The 19,144-nt window shown below is 40.9% G+C and overlaps 1 long non-coding RNA gene across 1 annotated transcript; it reads right to left on the bottom strand.

Moving 5' to 3' along the window:
• Positions 1-4,601: 4,601 nt before the first annotated feature.
• On the bottom strand, positions 4,602-17,648 carry LOC118019720. Its single transcript, XR_004681733.1, has 2 exons — positions 17,491-17,648; positions 4,602-6,052 (listed from the first exon to the last, which is right to left on the bottom strand). It is a non-coding gene; the product is annotated as an uncharacterized LOC118019720 (long non-coding RNA).
• Positions 17,649-19,144: the final 1,496 nt, after the last annotated feature.

Here is a 19,144-nt window from a genome sequence, read left to right as displayed (position 1 = left end):
CTTAAAAAAAAAAAACTAAGATTTTAGAGGCTGGAGTCAGAAGACCTTGGTTCAGCAAACTATAAATAGAACCTCCTTAAACTGATATCAGGGTATCTACCAAAAAAAAGGAAGAAAGAAAGGAATGAAAAACCTACTGCAAATATTCACACTTAATGGTGAAATGTTGAAGGCTTCCCTCTAAGATTGGAAATAAGAAAAGAAAGACTCCTATCACTACTTATATTTAGAGATTCTATCCGGAGAAAGGAAGGAAGAAAGAAAGAAAGGAAGGGAGTGAGGAAGGGAGGGAAGAAGGAAATAAGTGATAATCTCATGGTGGTTTTAATTTGCATTTCCCTGATGATTAGTGATGTTGAGCATCTTTTCATGTGTCTGTATGTCTTCTTTGGAAAAATGTCTATTCAGGTCCTCTGCTCATTTTTTAATCAGACTATTTGTTTTTCTGGTGTTGAGTTGTATAACTTCTTTAAATATTTTGGATATTAACCTCTTATCAGATATATCATTTGCAAATATCTTTCCCATTTGGTAGGATAAAATATCATCTTTATACCTGTCAGAATAGCTAACATTAAAAACACAAGAAATAAAAAGTGTTGGTGAAGATGTGGAGAAAAAGGAACCCTTGTGCGCTGTTGGTGGGAATGCAAATTGGCGCAGCCACTGTGGATAATAGTGCTGAGGTTCCTCATAAAATTAAAAATAGAATTAATATATGATCCAGTAATTCCATTACTGGGTATTTACCCAAAGAAAACAAAAACACTAATTTGAAAAGATATATGAACCCTTATGTTTATCACAGCATTATGTACAATAGCCAAGATATGGAAGCAGCCCAAGCCCAAGTGTCCATTCATAGGTGAATGCATAAAGAAGATGAGGTATATAGATATACAATGGAGTATTACTCAATCATAAAAAAAGAATGAAATCTTGCGATTTGTTGGAAAAGCATTCCGTGCTCATGAATTGGAAGTACAAACACTGTTAAAATGTCTATACTACCCAAAGCAATCTACACATTTAATGCGATCCCTATCAAAATACCACCAGCATTTTTCACAGAGCTAGAACAAACAATCCTAAAATTTATATGGAACCACAAAAGACCCCAAATAGCCAAAGCAATCCTGAAAAATAAAAACAAAACTGGAGGCATCACAATTCCAGATTTTAAGCTACATTACAAAGCTGTAGTCATGAAGACAGTATGCTACTGGCCCAAAAACAGACGTATAGATCAATAGAAGACAACAGAAAACCCAGAAATGGACCCGACAAAGCAGGAAAGAATATCTGATGGAAAAAAGACCTTCTCTTCAACAAATGGTGCTGGGAAAACTGGACAGCCACATGCAGAAGAATGAAACTGGACTACTTTCTTACACCACACACAAAAATAAATTCAAAATGGAAGAAAGACCTACAGGTGAGACAGGAATCTATCAAAATCCTACTCCTTTACCCATCTGTAGCAACTTCTTACTAGACAAGTCTCCAGAGGTAAGGGAAATAAAAGCAAAAATGAACTATAGGGACTTGATCAAGATAAAAAGCTTTTGAACAGTGAAGGAAACAATCAGCAAAGTTAAAAGGAAGCCAACAGAATGGGAGAAGATATTTGCAAATGATATATCTGATAAAGAGTTAGTATCCAAAAATCTATAAAGAACTTATCAAACTCAACACCCAAAAAACAAAAAAATCAGTTAAGAAATGGGCAGAAGCCATGAAAAGACACTTTTCCAAAGAAGATATCCAGATGGCTAACAGACACATGAAAAGATGCTCAATATCACTCATCATCAGGGAAATACAAATCAAAACCATGATGAGATATCACCTTACGCCTGTCAGAATGGCTAAAATTAACAACACAGGAAACAACAGATGTTGGGGAGGATGCAGAGAAAAGGGAACCCTCTTGCACTGTTGGTGGTAATGCTAACTGGGGCAACCACTCTGGAAAACAGTATGGGGGTTCCTCAAAAAGTTAAAAATAGAACTACTCTATGAGCCAGTATTTTCACTACTAGGTATTTACCCAAAGGATACAAAAAATATGGATGCAAAGGGGTACATGGACCCCATATTCATAGCAGCATTATCAACAATAGCCAAACCATGGAAAGAACCCAGATGTCCATCGACAGATGAATGGGTAAAGAAGATGTGGTGTATATATATATATATATACAATGAAATACTACTCAGCCATCAAAGAAATGAAATCTTGCCATTTGCAATGACATGGATGGAACTAGAGGGTATTATGCTAAGCGAAATAAGTCAGTCAGAGAGAGACAAATACCATATGATTTCACTCATATGTGGAATTTAAGAAACAAAACAGATGAGCATAGGGGAAGGGAGGGAAAAATAAGACAAGATGAAATCAGAGAGGGAGACAAACCATAAGAGACTCTTAACCATAGGAAACAAACTGAGGGTTGCTGGGGGGGGAGGGATGGGGTAAGTGGGTGATGGGCATTAAGGAGGGTACAAGATGTAATGAGCACGGGGCGCCTGGGTGGCTCAGTTGGTTGAGCGACTGCCTTCGGCTCAGGTCATGCTCCTGGGGTCCCTGGATCGAGTCCCGCATCGGGCTCCCTGCTCGGCAGGGAGCCTGCTTCTCCCTCTGACCCTCCCCCCTCTCATGTGCTCTCTGTCTCTCTCATTCTCTCTGTCTCAAATAAATAAATAAAATCTTAAAAAAAAAAGATGTAATGAGCACTGGGTGTTATATACAACTGACGAATCACTGAACTCTACCTCTGAAATTAATAATACACTATATGTTAATTAACTGAATTTAATTTTTTTTAAATCAAAATTAAAAAAAATAATTTTTTTAAAAAACATCTCCCACCCTAATTAACTGTTCAGATGCTTCTTATGGGGAAAAAGAAGAAACAAAACAGATGAACATATGGGAGGGGGAAAAAAGAAAAAGAGGAAAACAAACAAGAGACTCTTAAAGATAGAGAATAATCTGAGGGGCGATAGAGGCAGGTAGGTGGGGGATGGACTAGATGGGTGATGGGTATTAAGAAGGGCACTTGTAATGAGTACAAGTAATGAGTACAGTGAAACTGGACTACTTTCTTACACCACACACAAAAATAAATTCAAAATGGAAGACAGACCTACAGGTGAGACAGGAATCTATCAAAATCCTACTCCTTTACCCAGCTGTAGCAACTTCTTACTAGACAAGTACCGTTAATCACTGAATTCTACTCCTGAAACCAACATTGTACTGTATGTTAACTAGCTAGAATTTAAATAAAAATTTGAAAAAAAAAAAATCTTGCCATTTGTAATAACATGGATGAAACTAGAGGGTATAATGCTAAGTGAAATAAAGCATTCAGAGAAAGACAAATACCATATAATTTCACTCGTATGTAGAGTTTAAGAAACAAAACAAAGAAAAAAAGGAGACAAAAAAACAAACTCTTTTTTTTAAATTTTTTATTGTTATGTTAATCACCATACATTACATCATTAGTTTTAGATGAAGTGTTCCATGATTCATTGTTTGTGCATAACACCCAGTGCTCCATGCAGAATGTGCCCTCCTCAATACCCATCACCAGGCTAACCCATCCTCCCACCCCCTCCCCTCTAGAACCCTCAGTTTGTTTTTCAGAGTCCATCGTCTCTCATGGTTCGTCTCCCCCTCCGATTTCCCCCCCTTCATCCTTCCCCTCCTGCTATCTTCTTCTTCTTTTTTTTTTTAAAAACAAACTCGTAAATAGAGAACAAATTGCTGGCTGCCAGAGGGAAGGTTGGTGGGGAGATGAGTGAAATAGAGGATTAAGAGTACATTTACCATGATGAGCACTGAGAAACATATAGAAATGTTGAATCATTATATGTACAATTAATACTAATATAACACTGTATGTTAATTATACTTCAATAAAAACAGAAAAAAGAAATGAATGGTAAAAGGACTAAAAAAAGAAAAAAAATTGCTGTCACTATTTGCAGATATTATTATGTGTAGACAGAAAATGCAAAAGAACCTACAGAAAATCTACTATAATTAATAAGTGTACTTACCAAGTTACCTAGATAAAAGATTAATATAAAAATTAATTGCAATATTAATTCTATGTACCAGCAAATAGAAAATAATATTTCAAATGATATCTGCATTTAAAAAAACTTAAAAACCTAGGAATTAATCCACTGGAAGATGTGTAAGACCTCTATATAGAAACCTATCCAACATAGATTGGAAGAGTTAAGGGTGTAAAGATGTCAGTTGTTTCCAAATCCCAGCAGGATTTTTTTTAATTATAGAAATTGACAACTGGATTCAAAATTTTATGTGGAAATGCAAAAGGCGAAGAATAACCAAGACAATCTTGAAGAAGATCAAAACTGGAGTTATAGCAAGAGTTATGAAGCTGTAGTAATTAAGACAGAATAAATAAATAGATCACTGAAGCAGAAGAGAAAGTCCAGAAACAGGCCCACAGTTTTGTGGAGAACTGACTTGTCAAGGGTGGCACTGCAGAGTAGCAGGGAACATTTTTTACTTTCAGTAATGTTGCTGAGATGCTTAGATATTTTTATGGGGTGTGTTGGCAGAAGATCTGACCCCTATCTCGTACCATAGGCAGAAACAGAAAGAATGTCTACACGTCAAAGAAAAAAATGCAGACAAACCAGTCGAAAACTGAGCAAAAGATATGAACAGGTACTTTTTAAATGAGGATATGTGAATTGCCAACAAATATTAGCAAAAGTGTTCAATTTTGAGTTACTGGGGAAAAGCAAATTTTAAAAGTGGTAGGACATCAGTACACCAAAGTGGCTAAGGTAAAAAGACATAATAATACCAAGTGCCATAAAAAATATAAAGAATGTGTAGCAATTAGGATGCTTATATGCTGGTGGTGTGAATATATAAAACTCAAAACAGGCAAAAGCTACCTATAATGTTAGCAATCAGGATATGGGTTACCTCTGGGGACAAGATGATGGGCTAGAGACCAGGAAAGAACACAGGTGGGAACGGTGGGAGCTTTTGGGGTGCAGTTCTATTCCTGGGTAATATATTTCCTGATCTACATGGTAATTATAAGTAATTATAAGTGTACCTATAAATATAAGTAATTTCTATAATTAAAACTTTGTTCACTTTGTGATACTTTATCAAGCTGTACACTTAGGACTTGTAAACACATCCCATATATATACTTCAACTATTAAAAGTTTATATAAAAATGGACTCAGGTGGAACCAGCCAGCCTATGGTGCAGGCTGACATGAATCTTCTCAAAATTCTGTGATCTTAAAGCATCATTTTAATATGAAGACAACAGCCCTTGGATCACCAGTTCCTTAAAAGCTTCTTCTAGCATCACATAGCCAAGACTTCTCCAAGTTGTTCTGCCTTTAACAAAGCTAAGAAGCCTGGCAACTGTGGAAGTCTGAAGCATTTCATCCTTTTCTCCAAATGCTCCTCCAGACCTTGAGCTGTAGATACAAGTAGGAGAGGAGAGAAGGCACTGAAAGACCATTAGATCTCAGCATGGGGAGGGACCCCAGAAGTCATTAGTCTAACCTGATTCCACACACAGGAGGCATCCTGCGGCACTGAGGCGTGTAGTCATTTAGCGTCTGTTTAAACATCTTCAAAGTCAGGAAGCTGAGGCAGTCTATTCCCTGGATGAAGAGCTTTCCACGTCTGCAAGTCAGTCTATGAAAAGCTCCTAATCCAGTCCTCTTTAACTCATACTCTTTAGATAAAGAAAGAACAAACCCCCTCTAAATAACAGCATTTCAAATATAAGCAGATCACATGTCTACCAGACAGTTTCTCTTTAGTACACTAAACATCCTCAGCCCCTTCCATCCTTCTCACACTGAATCAGAGGCTGTCGTGTTGAAGAGAAGAGACTTTCTTCTTGTTCCTCAAAGGAACAGCCACTTTATTTGCTGTCTCTGTAGATCACCATCCCAGCTGAATATCCAGGGACCACATTCATCAAAAGCATCATTTGGGCGGAAAGTGACTATTGTTCCAAACCTGGAAGGATGGCATCAGCAAGGAAAATTGGCAGTGTCTTTTCCATTTAGACTACTGGGCCATCTACCTACTATATAAGGTTGTTATGTTTCTAAAGAATATAAATTTCAAAGACACGGCCTAGGGTCAAATATTATGACTCAGCAAGATTTCTGGTTGGTTATAAATCAACAGATCTCATCAACATGAACTCAACATTGACAGCCAACTGGCCCTTTAAAAGAGGTGTTTTGCTGAAGAAACTCCTAAATTAGAACACTGTAATTGTTTCATTTCTAAAACAATTCCTGGGTCCCTATAACCATAATGACAGCAACTGGGCTTCTGGAAGAATATAGCCTCCCATGAGCTGTCTCCCTGTCCACTGTGGCCATGAAGAGAAATGATCAAGGCAAAGCTTTGTGGAGACAGAATGCCAAAGATCTAACAGTAACCAGGACACTGAGCCAAAAATAAATATGCTTCACTGGTCCCATTGAATGGAGTATGGAGTTCTCTGGAGTTGTCCCACTTATGTTGCTTATCCTTCTTCCTCTTTTCAAATAGGAATTTTTATTTTAGCTACTCTCTTTTTCCTGTATTGCTGTGTCTTGGATAGGTTAGGAACGGTTAAACTAGTCCACTGCCCACAAGATTTGAAATCTTGAAGTATCTGACCTGAGACAAAGGCATTTCTTCCAAAGATGCAGTAGTTGATGATACTTTGAAATACCATACTTGAAGGAGGAGTGAGTATATTCATGATTACACATGGATTCACTACTTTATGTAAACAGCAGTTGGGATTTTATATATTGAAAGAAGAGTGTATGTGGATGTATATACACTAGGGAGCCATGGGAAGACTGTGCTGTCTGCAGGGTCAATCATGAAACCTTACTCCCAACCATAGAAATCAATCCACGATGGAACCCAAGCCAGATCCATCAAAGTTACTGTCTAGGTTCTTTCTGCTGGAGCTTGAGGGGATGATTTCTCTTTCTTCTTTGGTTTTAATCAGGAAGAGCATAATCTCAGAGCTGCTGGAAGACGAGGTTCTCAGTACCCACAAAGGCACCCTTGTGCAAACAGAAAAATTACCTCCCTCAAATCATTTTACTGATTTTTGTTAGAAAAGACACTTGAGTGCCATCTGCTGGAAATCTGCCACAATGAACATGCAAATGTTAAGATGTCTGCGGTATGACCACAACCCTTGGATGGAGCACAATTGTACACTGCATCCAATACGTGAGAGCCCTAGTGACACTCATGTCCCTACTACATGGGGAAGTGTGACCCTATCGTATCAATACCCCAAAAGAAGCTATAAGGACTAAGAAATTCCTGCTGGCTTCACATTTCTATTCCCACTTCTGAAAGTCTCCAGAGTTGACCTGTTCCTGTATCTCTTTCAGTCTGTAAACTACTCCACTCTCTTTGAAATATATTCCTTTTTTCTTAAGCTTGTAGTTATACAATGGGTTTTTCTTCTTTACAACCAGAAAAGTCCTGGAAAATATATCCAGTTTCACTCATTATCTGGCCATACGAGCTTTTAGCTAAGATACTTGACTTCAGTGAGCCCACGATTCCTCAGCTAAATAAATTGCACAATGATTGGAAGAGAATCATTTGAAATAAACATAAAGTACAATATGCCAAGATGGCATTGAAAATGAAGGCAATAATGATGATCATTCAGACAGGGCAAGAGAAGATGCAAAATCTATTCCCATTATTTTTGGCTTCCCTGCCTTTCTTCACAGCACAGGGGAGATTTTTTTTAATGTAGAAGGGAGAGGGGGAGAAGAGTAGAACTTTACTAATTCAAGTCAGCATCAGTAGGCATAGGAGAATTTGTTTGTGACCTTCTGAACAAGAGGCACAGGATTCTGCCCTGCCTTCTTCCAACAGGAAGAATTAAAGATGGATAACTGTGGAGATAGTAAGTATGGTCTGTAGCCATGAAAACCAGCTCCCATCCAAAATCAATAACTTAAAAGATAAAACCTGAGACATCTGATTTCCATCATCACAATGTGTCTGATCAGCTACCTATTACAGGTGCTCCTCGGCATCTCAACAAGTTGATGAAAAATACCAATTACTTTCAGAAACAAAAGAGGAAAGACAATTAGCAGCTGTTACTAACCTAGGTCAAAGACCTTTACCCATGCTAACCAAACACTTAGTGGAGACAAAAACCATCAGTTAAACAAGCAATCAGGTTGAAAATAGAGGGCTCGATATAGGGCATAATCTACTAGATTGCTGATACTGGACATAAGCAGGGACCAATATATCATGGTTCTTTGAAACACCAGACTGCACTCTGTCATTAGAATGCCCCAATATATTTCATCCTGACCTTTTCCTTATTTTTCCACACCTTAAGTAATTCATCTGAGCTTGACAGGTCAATTAATTAACCAGCAATTCTTTACTGAGGTTCACTATTTGCAAAGCCCTGTGTTAGACAATTTAGACCCTATAAAAATGAGTAAAAATATGGCCCCTGCCTTCAGGCAATTTGAAGTCTAAATGGGGAAAGAAAATAGTCATATATGCAAGTGAAATCTGGTTATTCATTCAGAAACTATTATTCAACACTTAGTAGGTGCCAGAAGGAAAAAAAAAAATAAGGCAGACATGGCCCCTGCCTAATAGAGGTTACAGTCTCTCCAGGAAGAGAGACATTAAACAAATTGAATTTTAACCTGTAATAAGTGTTATAAAGCAAAACTACATGATGCCTTGAGTACAAAAACATTTTTTTCTGAGAAAGTCACATTTAGGTTGAAGATCTGAAGGATGAGTGGCAGTTGGCCAGGTGAAGAGAAAGGAAAAGCACATATGAAGAAACTATAGTGGGAGAGAGCTTAGACCATTAGAACTAACTAAAAGGAGACCAATATGGCTAAAGCACAGGGACAGAGAAGAACAGATCAAGATGCGGCTGAAGAGCTGGACAGGGGCCAGATCAATTCATAGGCCATGTTAAGGATCTTATCCTAATAGCAATTAGAAGCCATTCAAGGATTTTAAGAAGAGGAGTGGCATAATCACACTTGCATTTTTAAAGCTCAGTCTGGCTGCCTATGTCAAGAATGAAGTGAAGGATGGCAAGAGTGGATTTGGGAAGCCAGTCGGAAGAGGTGTACCAAGCTGTGAATACCCAGCTGCAGATGGCCAAGCACATAAACAGCCACCACCTCGTTGTCAGCACCAGTCGCTTTACATTCTCAACCCCTTAGGTTACAGCTCTCCAGGCATCCAGAAATGAAACTCAGAATACACTTTCCCATAGAAACAATGCTATAAAAGGCAGTTGGGTTCCATAGTTTAATTAATACTTTACTTTAACTTTTATGGTGACTTTGCTTTTCATTCTTGAGCAGCTTTATAATTGAGGACTTAGAGTACTTCAAAAGAGTCCCAGAAAAAGGCTATGAAGCTAATGAAAGGGTTTAAGTATTAGCTCTGTGGATAGGCAAGAGAAGCTAACACTGCCTTCAAGTATATCTAAAGGCTTTTATGTATATATCAAGTATATCTAAAGCATTCAAATGCTTCTCAGCAGGAAGTGTCTACCTGCTGCTGGAATACTCAGAGGATTAAGGAAGATTGTATGCATACACTAATGGCTACATTTACTCAACAGTTATGGGAGAAATGAGTATTTCAACACAAAACAACACTTCCGCCTTCCCATTACCAGTTGAATTATTCCCACACAAAACCACATACCCCGCTAGGAAAGATGACTACATTATCCTCACTGATCTATTTCAACAATTAAGGAAGACCCAGGCAACCAGCAAACACACATACCCCTCACCTATTGAAGCTATCCTCATCTGCCTTCTAACCCCAAGAAAGCTAAAGGGCAAGTGGGGGTTGGGGGAGCCCGGCTGTGCCTACAATCTCCAGTGACCTAAATCCTCTATACAACAGTGGTGACATGCACAGCAGGGAACATGTGGTCTAGCGAAAAGTCAATGCCACAATCGTGGCACTTAGTTCCCACATGTGCATGGTCTCTTCTTTGAAAGGGACCCTATTTCCATCCTCATTTTCATGTCAAACCTAAGATTAAGATTCTAGGAATAGGCCTTGGTTCAGGAGCCATTTTAATATAAACCGCTTGAAGGATCTAACAGTCAAGGTTCCACGCCTCACGTATAAAACACTCTAGGTATTTTGAGCAGGAAGGGCTTTAGTGCAGGAAATTCAAAAGTTTACAGAATTGAAGGATGAGCTAAAGAAGCAGGTTCTAAGATGAGCCTCCAGGAATGACTCCCAGAACAATGTAAAACTGATCCACCTCTGAGGCTGCCACTGGCGATATAAATATGAAATCAATCCCCTCCATGTGGCTGGAGCCCACGAATCAAGGAGTGGGATCAAGAAGACAGCGCTGCCACCCCAAAGATACAAATGTAGGGATCCAAAGGGGTACGTGCACTCCGATGTTTATAGCAGCAATGTCCACAATAGCCAAACTGTGGAAAGAGCCAAGATGTCCATTGACAGATGAATGGATAAAGAAGAAGTGGTATATATATACAATGGAATATTATGTAGCCATCAAAAGGAATGAGATCTTGCCATTTGCAATGACATAGATGGAACTGGAGGGTGTTATGCTGAGCGAAATAAGTCAATCAGAGAAAGACATGTATCATATGATCTCACTGATATGAGGAATTCTTAATCTCAGGAAACAAACTGAGGGTTGCTGGAGTGGTGGGGGATGGGAGGGATGGGGTGGCTGGGTGATAGACATTGGGGAGGGTATGTGCTATGGTGAGCACTGTGAATTGTGCAAGACTGTTGAATCACAGATCTGTACCTCTGAAACAAATAATACATTATATGTTAAAAAAAGAAGAAGAAGAAGATAGCAGGAAGAGAAGAATGAAGGGGGGGATATTGGAGGGGGAGACGAACCATGAGAGACGATGGACTCTGAAAAACAAACTGAGGGTTCTAGAGGGGAGGGGGGTGGGAGGACGGGTTACCCTGGTGATGGGTATTAAAGAGGGCACATTCTGCATGGAGCGCTGGGTGTTATGCACAAACAATGAATCATGGAACACTACATCAAAAACTAATGATGTACTGTATGGTGATTAACATAACAATAAAAATTAAAAAAAAAAAAAGAAGAAGAAGAAGACAGCGCTGCCGTAACTGGCCCTCAGTACTCAGGGAGCCCGAGATCAGACATCGGGATAGCGATGCAGAAACAACTCACGTTTCCCCTTCCTTGCTTGCGGGCAGAAACAGACAAAAGAGGCAGGAAGACGGCCTTTGCCTCCCTCCCACTGTCTATATCTCAGCACAAGTGCATCTATTTGGAAGAATCTATTTCACATCCGGAGCCACAGGTGTAAAGAGCTAGTGGAAATGTCATTTTTAGCTTTCTGACCTCTCCAGAAAGGAGGGTTAAATAAAAATGGAGGTTGGGTAAAGTCATCAACAGACTCTACCGTATGACCTCTCCAGACTTCCAATAACATATTCACTGCCCTCGTGCTAAAATATATGGAAATCGATGATCAGAGAGTATCCTTTTGCATTAAGCCTTAATCTTTCCATGAGGCAGAAGAACAACCGAAACAAGGACAACTTGAAGCCTTTAGCCCTTTTGTGCAGATGAGTATATTCAATTACTTACTAGAGTCCAGAAGATACCAAAGGCAGCGGTCTTTACACGGGGGAAAAAGAGAGACTTAGAACCAGAGGAGAATAAATGTGGATGTGGGGAGCGGGCAGGGATTGGACACTAAAGACATGGCTCATCTTCTTTACAATTGAGGATTAGGCCAGTGGGGCAAGAAATGCACTCTCTCTCACGTAGGCACTAGGGATTTATCAGGATCAGGAACGAGAGAAGAGAATCTTCGCACCCTCGTCATGGGACACTCCCTACCCACAACCATAGATGCCCCACCCACATCCTCACCCGAGGACTGGGCAGGCCCAGAGGACATTCCCACAAAAACATGGGGTTCGTCCCAAAAGTGGCAATCAATACCAGCAGTTATAGACTTGCAGGGCAAATGTATTCTCTAATATGTTCTATTTGTCCAGGCCATGCTGTGTATAGAAACCGTAATCGGATTATCTTTAGGTAGGACATGCACTCATTTCAAAGCATGCCCTCAGATTTCTCCCACTTTTTATCTAGCAGCTTCCCACATTGACATTCTCTTCCCGGCCACCCCTGGCCTATTCTTTTTCCTCCTTAAGGGAGAACTGAAGAGTCAAGATCTGATAAAAATCAATAAAATCATCAAGCCCAATGGGTAAGTGTGGGACCATAAATGAGAGACATAGAAACAAAAGGGGTAGCTGCATTCTGCCAGAAACACCATCCACTCTTTGCTAATGGGACCACTCTTTGCTAGTGGGACCACTCTTTGCATGGTGCCTGGGTATGTCACCTTGGCCTAGAGACCCTCTGAGCACCCAGGATCTGGGAGAGAACATTCTGCACATCAGGAAGGCCCTCGGAGGTCCTGGGCCATTTCCAGGTAAGACTACTCAGCGTTGCTCTCGCTTTCAAGAAGACAAGGGAGGAGCCCACTCTGGCAACTGGACAGGAGCCACTGCCTGGGTAGACCTGGCTGCCAGATATTAAGTTGTCTGTGAGGCTGGGGCAAATCCCAGGGCAAGCCACGGTAATTATCAAGCCTGGCTATTCACTGCCTGGGCTCCTCTTAGAGGTTCATCCTAGTCCCAGGGAACTATAAACCAGTTAACAACTCAACTCTAATTAATAAGCTCCTTAATGAAGATACAAATGCCCACATTTTTATCCTTTACAATGTACTTTGGGCTCTTTTTTCTCTTAAATAGCTTAACTGATGTCTCTGCTTCCTCCTTTTTCAAATCCCGATTTCACATTGGTTTCTGATCTCTAAATAACAGCCACTCTCTGTCTCACTCTTCAAATCCATCTCATTCACTGCCCCCTGCTCTCTGCTCCTTATTTTCCAAGGTGTTTTGTGTGCTCTGTAGAAGACCCATTGCCAAACTGTGAGAAAGGAAAACCCACTCAAGTTTTCAAATAGAAGCTGTGTGATTATCTACATACATGGAAACCAGAAGAAATGCCACAATATTCGAGAAGACAAATACGGTCACTGTCTTTAAGAGAAAATAGGAGAAATGTGACTGGCAACCACCATTGTGCCTCACCGTTCTCCGCTAAGGACAAAACTCTAGCAGGAGCAGTGAGACTAAATGCACGGGGGTCAGACAGGTCAAACATGAATACCTGAAATTCCTCTTCGTCAGACCTTTAATATTTAATTTAAAATATGTAACTATTAAGAAAATAAAATATATAACTCTATATATCCATTCACCAATCTTTCCGATATTATGTAAAATTTCAAACATACACAAAAGTAAAGAGAACAATACCATGACTTCCACATACCTTCCCCCAGTTTCACTAAGATTCGGTATGTGACCACACATTTTTTCCCCACCACCCAGATTAACATGAAGCACATCTCAGACATATTATCATTGTATGAACTCTTAGTAAGAACTCTTCAAGATCAGGGACCTTGTACTGACAGCTTCTAAGCATTGACCTTAGCGTGTAAGCTCTGGAGTGAGACACACCTGGGTCTGTATATATATTAGCCCAGCGCAGTAGCTATGTGATGTTGGTAAAGTAAAGCTAATAGTGTCTACCTCCTCAGGTTATTTGTGAAGAAAAATGAGATAATACAGGGGAACTGTCTGGCCCAGAGTAAACATTCAATAAATATTTTTGTTATCATTACTATTATATGGGAATTTTATTTTTTTTTATTTTTTCTTTAAGTTTGTTATATGGGGATTTTAAAAGAAAGAACTACTTATTTCTCTAAGGCAGTCTGAAGTTTCAACAGATGACTTTTAACCATCATGTTTTAACCACGCTAATATAGATACCTAAACGAGATTTTTCCATATTTCACTTTCACCCCTACACCTCCGATCACAAGCCTCATGCCACTCTGGGGATTTCATGACTGACTGAACTGTACAATAGTTGATGCATGTGGATCCTCCAAGCATCTTCCTCCAGGAAGCCTTCTCTGACTGTTTTTCCCTGAGCCTGAGTGAAGCACTCAACTATACAAAATGGACAGGATGCATTTGCTTATTTACTTTTACTTCACCCTATTCTAAAAGGGCATGGCATAACTTTTGAAAGCATAATAGGATTTTTTTTTAATTTTTTTTTTAAAGATTTTATTTATTTATTTGACAGAGAGAGACATAGCGAGAGAGGGGACACAAGCAGGGGGAGTGGCAGAGGGAGAAGCAGGCTTCCCGCAGAGCAGGGAGCCTGATGTGGGGCTCAATCCCAGGACCCTGAGATCATGACCTGAGCCGAAGGCAGACGCTTAATGCCTGAGCCACCCAGGTGCCCCATAATAGGATTTTTTTAATAAATAAATGAGAAATTTGAATGAGGGAAAAATAAAATGAGGAAAAGTAAAATGAACTCAGGGTAAAGACTAAGATTCAAATGCCTGCCACACAATCTTACTAGATGTGGGCCACAAAATTTGGCTCTCAGCTTTCCAGCTACCAAAGCGAGAGACGCACGATCAGTTAAGTAATCCATAGTGACCCTACTTTTGTTCATGTGTTTGTTTTTAAGAACACCTATTTCTGATGCTGTCATCCAAGGAATTTCTTACGTTGGTCTTCACTGAAAGAAGTCATGCAGAATTTAATAAGCAACTTAGAGGGAAGAATCTTGGTTTGAACATCTGCAAAATACCCTATTTACTTCATTTACTAGCAGAACAGGTGCACTGTTTAGGGTCATTTAATTCCCAAAATAGGTAAACACCATGGCAGTGTTTAGGAAGGAAGAAGTAGGAAGCGGGGACCAGAGAACATCAGACAGAGAAAGAAACATTCATACTGAAATGGTCAGTGAGTGCCAATTAAAGGAACCCCAAAAGGTAGGAAGAGGCAGGCACTGTTATTGGCAGGAAGTCTCCACCCAGGAGAAAGAGCAGACTGTAGAAAAAGCAGAGAAGTTCTTCAAGTCATAGGCAGACATTAAGAGGAAGAGGCACAGTGTCCCAAAACAGAACAGAGAACCATAGAGAAATATTTCCACCAGAGAGGGCTTCAGGGTGTCAAATTCCCTATGATCCCACCCTTCCTTTAAAGGTAAAGGAACTAAGACCCAAAGAGCACAAGCATCTTGCCCAAGGTCACAGAGCTGACACATAGCTAGCACCCTGTGACTCTATTTAACACTTCAGGTGGTGGGGAATGAACAGACTGGGAGGCCTTATACAATGGCCAACTTAGGTGTAGAGCCAGAAACACAAGTGGATGACCAATAAAGCAGTCACTTGGATAAAGTAACGCTTGCTTTCCCAGTTATTAAAACCCCAACCAGCACTGTGACATAGAAACATGTTCACGAGTAACCTAGGAGAATCACAGGGATCACTGGAATGCTTACTGCATATCAGGCAGTCACTAATCATCCTCCTTTGCAGGATCTCACTGAATCCCTGCACCATCCCAGGAGGTAAAATCCATTGCCGTCTACATTTCACAGATAAGAAAACAGCCTCGGCAAGGCTAAAGGATTTCCCCAGGGTCATGTAGATACAGAGTGGGGACGACGGGATTTGAACAGGGGTCCATTTGATTCCAAGATGTGGGTTCATTCCCCAGCCCGAAATAACATTTACCCTTCGATTCCAGTGAGCAAGAACAAAGGAGATGAGCATTTACCCAGCACCAGAACTGATTCATTCAACTCTAAGCGCTCCCCATAAAATGGAAAAGGCAGAACCAGGCTGTGTGATGCAAATGACCCTGCAGCAAATGCACTCCAGGTCAGGCCTGTAATTCATGTCCACGGTGCTCACTCTGTCTAACAGAGGAAATCTCCACCCCTGTGTGTATATACAGTGAAGAGAGCCCTTGGGGAAGCCGATGCCTTCCTGGTCTGCCCACAGCAGGAGCTCTGACCCAGGGCTCTATGCCCTGAGTGGTAAATGTACTTGCCTTGAGCTTCGCCTCTGCCCTGAGGGCAGTTCTTCTTGGACTTCGGTGCAGTTCCTATTTCACAAATCAGAGCTTAAACCTTCATAAGAGAGTATTGATTTGTGCTATCAAAGCAGTGAGATTCTAGAGTGGGGAGCTGAGGGAGTCTGGTCTTTTTAATCAATATTTTCTTACTCATCAAAGCAGATGTCTGATTCAGATTTTGATTTTCAGCCAGACTCCGGGACTGAGAATCAGTGTGCTGATGATGTAGTCTTTACTGGGCAACAAAAATCTGTCTCTCTCTCTCTCTGTGTCTCTGTCTCTGTCTCTGTCTCTCTCTCTCTCTCCTTCACCCTCTCTTTCCTCTGGTGTCTTTCCCAGCCTTGATGTTCGAATTCAAGCCCTGCCGACTTTCAGGGCAGAGGGGGATCCAGAGGATAACCTCCAACCCAGAGCCAAAGCTAGCCAGCCGCCCGGGGTTCCCTTGCTCTGGGATGCATTATCATCATCCCAGCAGATCATTTCTGCCCTAATGGGCTGCTTAGTCATCCTTTTCAGACGGAAGCCCTTAAGATTTAAAGATCTGAGCAGGTAAAGAGCAGCGAAGAAGATCCACAAACTTGTCAAAGGATAATTCACGAGGGGCGCCTGGGTGGCTCAGTCGGTCAGCATCTGCCTTCGGCTCAGGTCATGGTCCCAGGGTCCTGGGATCGAGCCCCGCATCGGGCTCCCTGCTCAGCAGGAAGCCTGCTTCTCCCTCTCCCACTCCCCCTGCTTGTGTTCCCTCTCTCGTTGTCTCTCTCTCTGTCAAATAAATAAATAAAAATCTTAAAAAAAAAAAAAAAAGGATAATTCATGAGTCATGGCCCAAATGCCCTCCTGGGAGTGATCTTAACCCAACATTCCTCGCAGACCTCCTGCCACTTAGGCAGCACTGCACGATGCACAGAGCACAGGATTTACAGCCGTCCAGACCTTGTGCGGATCTTCAGCTCAGCCCACTTACTGAAACTGTGACTTTGGGTGAATAATTGAACTCCAGGCCCGTTTTCCTCATCCTTTAGATGCTGAGAGTAATCACTACCTCAAGCAGTTGGTATAGAAGGGAAATTAGAAAGCATAAATAAATAAACTAAGTGCTTCTCATAATCACATAATCATAATCCTACCATCATAATCATTGGCACATAGTAGGTTCTCAATAAATGTGAGTCCTTCCATCTTTCTCTCTCAATACCCCCACTCACTCTTTCTCTTTCTCTTGGTCCATTTTTCTGTCCTCTTTCCACTGATCTACCTCACGCTCTCCTTCTCACCATCCCCCCTAACTGGACTTCACACCATAAACTGTCAGCACCAGAAGGATCTAAGGGAGTCATCCCTTCAAGCTGAATGACATGCCCCACATCCCAGCTACTCACCAGCACAGCCACGGGCAGCGCTCAGCCTTCTGACTCACACCGTCTAACGGCCTCATCCTTTTCTCTTTTCAGATTTGAAATTCTTGAAAGTGGCAGCTTCCTGGCCGTTTCAGTAAATTTTCCAGAGAACAACCCCCAAGAGCAGCACAAAAGGCATTGGTGGGATGTGTCCGAAAAGAATTTGTTTCACTGATATTAAAAACAAAAATAACTAAAACATTTCTCACTTAAAACTCTGATATGATGGCTCATCTCAGTTAAACTGTTTCAAATCTAACACACATTTTTTTATAAATGTAAGCTTTGGGGTGTCCTTCCTCTCCTGTCTAACATCACTAGCATGCTAAAGCCAGCTCGTATTGACCTGGAAGAACCAGTTATTAGCATCTCTCTCCAGTTCTGCATTCAGTATCACCGCATTGGTGGCTTTAAATTGAAATGGTGGGAATATTTACACCACAGAAATTGACAACCACTACAATTAGGCTGGGTTTTTTGTTTTGTTTTTTGTTTTGTTTCTTCAAGAGAACCAATTGTGAAACACTTACCAGCACACTATTAATAGGTTCTCATTTGAGCACTGATTCTTAGACAGCACCCCCTTTGCTTTAAGGAACATTCAAGTTTAATTTTGCAATAACGATTTTGTATAGTAATTCTACCTGTGTGCACATGGTCGTGAGTTTAGGTCTTCAGAAGTCTATGTTTCTCTAAAACACCGATATTTCTTATCTATCACTGGCTGGTCATGCCAGAGGCTCTATTAACAATCAATCATATAAATTTGTTCTGCCTTAGTTCTGTAAAGATGAAGGTACCTGCTGGGCCGCAGGCACATCAGCCTATTGATTCAAATAGAGAGTGTAAGATTGTGAGGGTTTTGTCCCCAAGAATCTCTGCAAGCTGCTATTGGCATCATTGAGCATTTCATTGTTCATACCCACATTCAGATAGAGCTCATTTTCTCCAAATATTATACTGTGCTAGCAGCCAAGAGGCCATACACTGGGCTCTGAAGCCAGACTATCTGGGATTGAATCCTAGCTCCCCCACTTACTAGAAATCTCCTTAACCTCTCAGGCTTCAGTTGTAAAACAGGGGTAATAACAGTACCACCTCCCTGAGTGTCACAAGGGATTCAATGAGTAAGGGATATCAGATGCTTAGAACAGTGACTGGTATACAGCAAGTGCTAAATAAATGTTCACTATGAGGAAAGAATGGAGATAGAACATTTACTGCAAGGTAAGATATTCAAGTACCAGACTTTAGCTGGGTGGCTGGGGATGAGGTTGGAAAGAACCTTTAGAGGAAAGGTTTAGACTCTTGCTGCTGGAAGCCTAAATCAGTAATGGAGGGGCTCCCAGAAGCTCTGTGTTAGGAGGTCCTCCTGTCCTTACTCCTCTTTCCCACTGACAAATCAGGGATCTGCCACAGCCAGAGAGAATGGAGCTTCCCTTCCTCTTCTGGGACAAGAGTTCATAGTCTTAGTCCTTAGGATGGACTTGAAGGGTGATGTCCATCTGTAGACACCACTACAGGTTATGACACAGTAGATGGCCTGTGGGTTAGATACAATTCCTGTCTAAAAGCCCCCACTTCCCTACTCTTGTGACCCTCGCAGAAGGCACGGTGGGAGATTCACAGTAGTTAA

Source organism: Mirounga leonina, unplaced genomic scaffold, assembly GCF_011800145.1.
Source record: "Mirounga leonina isolate KUSES-001 unplaced genomic scaffold, KU_Mleo_1.0 Mir_108, whole genome shotgun sequence".
Taxonomy (NCBI): Eukaryota; Metazoa; Chordata; class Mammalia; order Carnivora; family Phocidae; genus Mirounga; species Mirounga leonina.
Note: the sequence above shows the minus strand (reverse complement) of the source record. Positions and strands in the feature narration are given on the sequence as shown.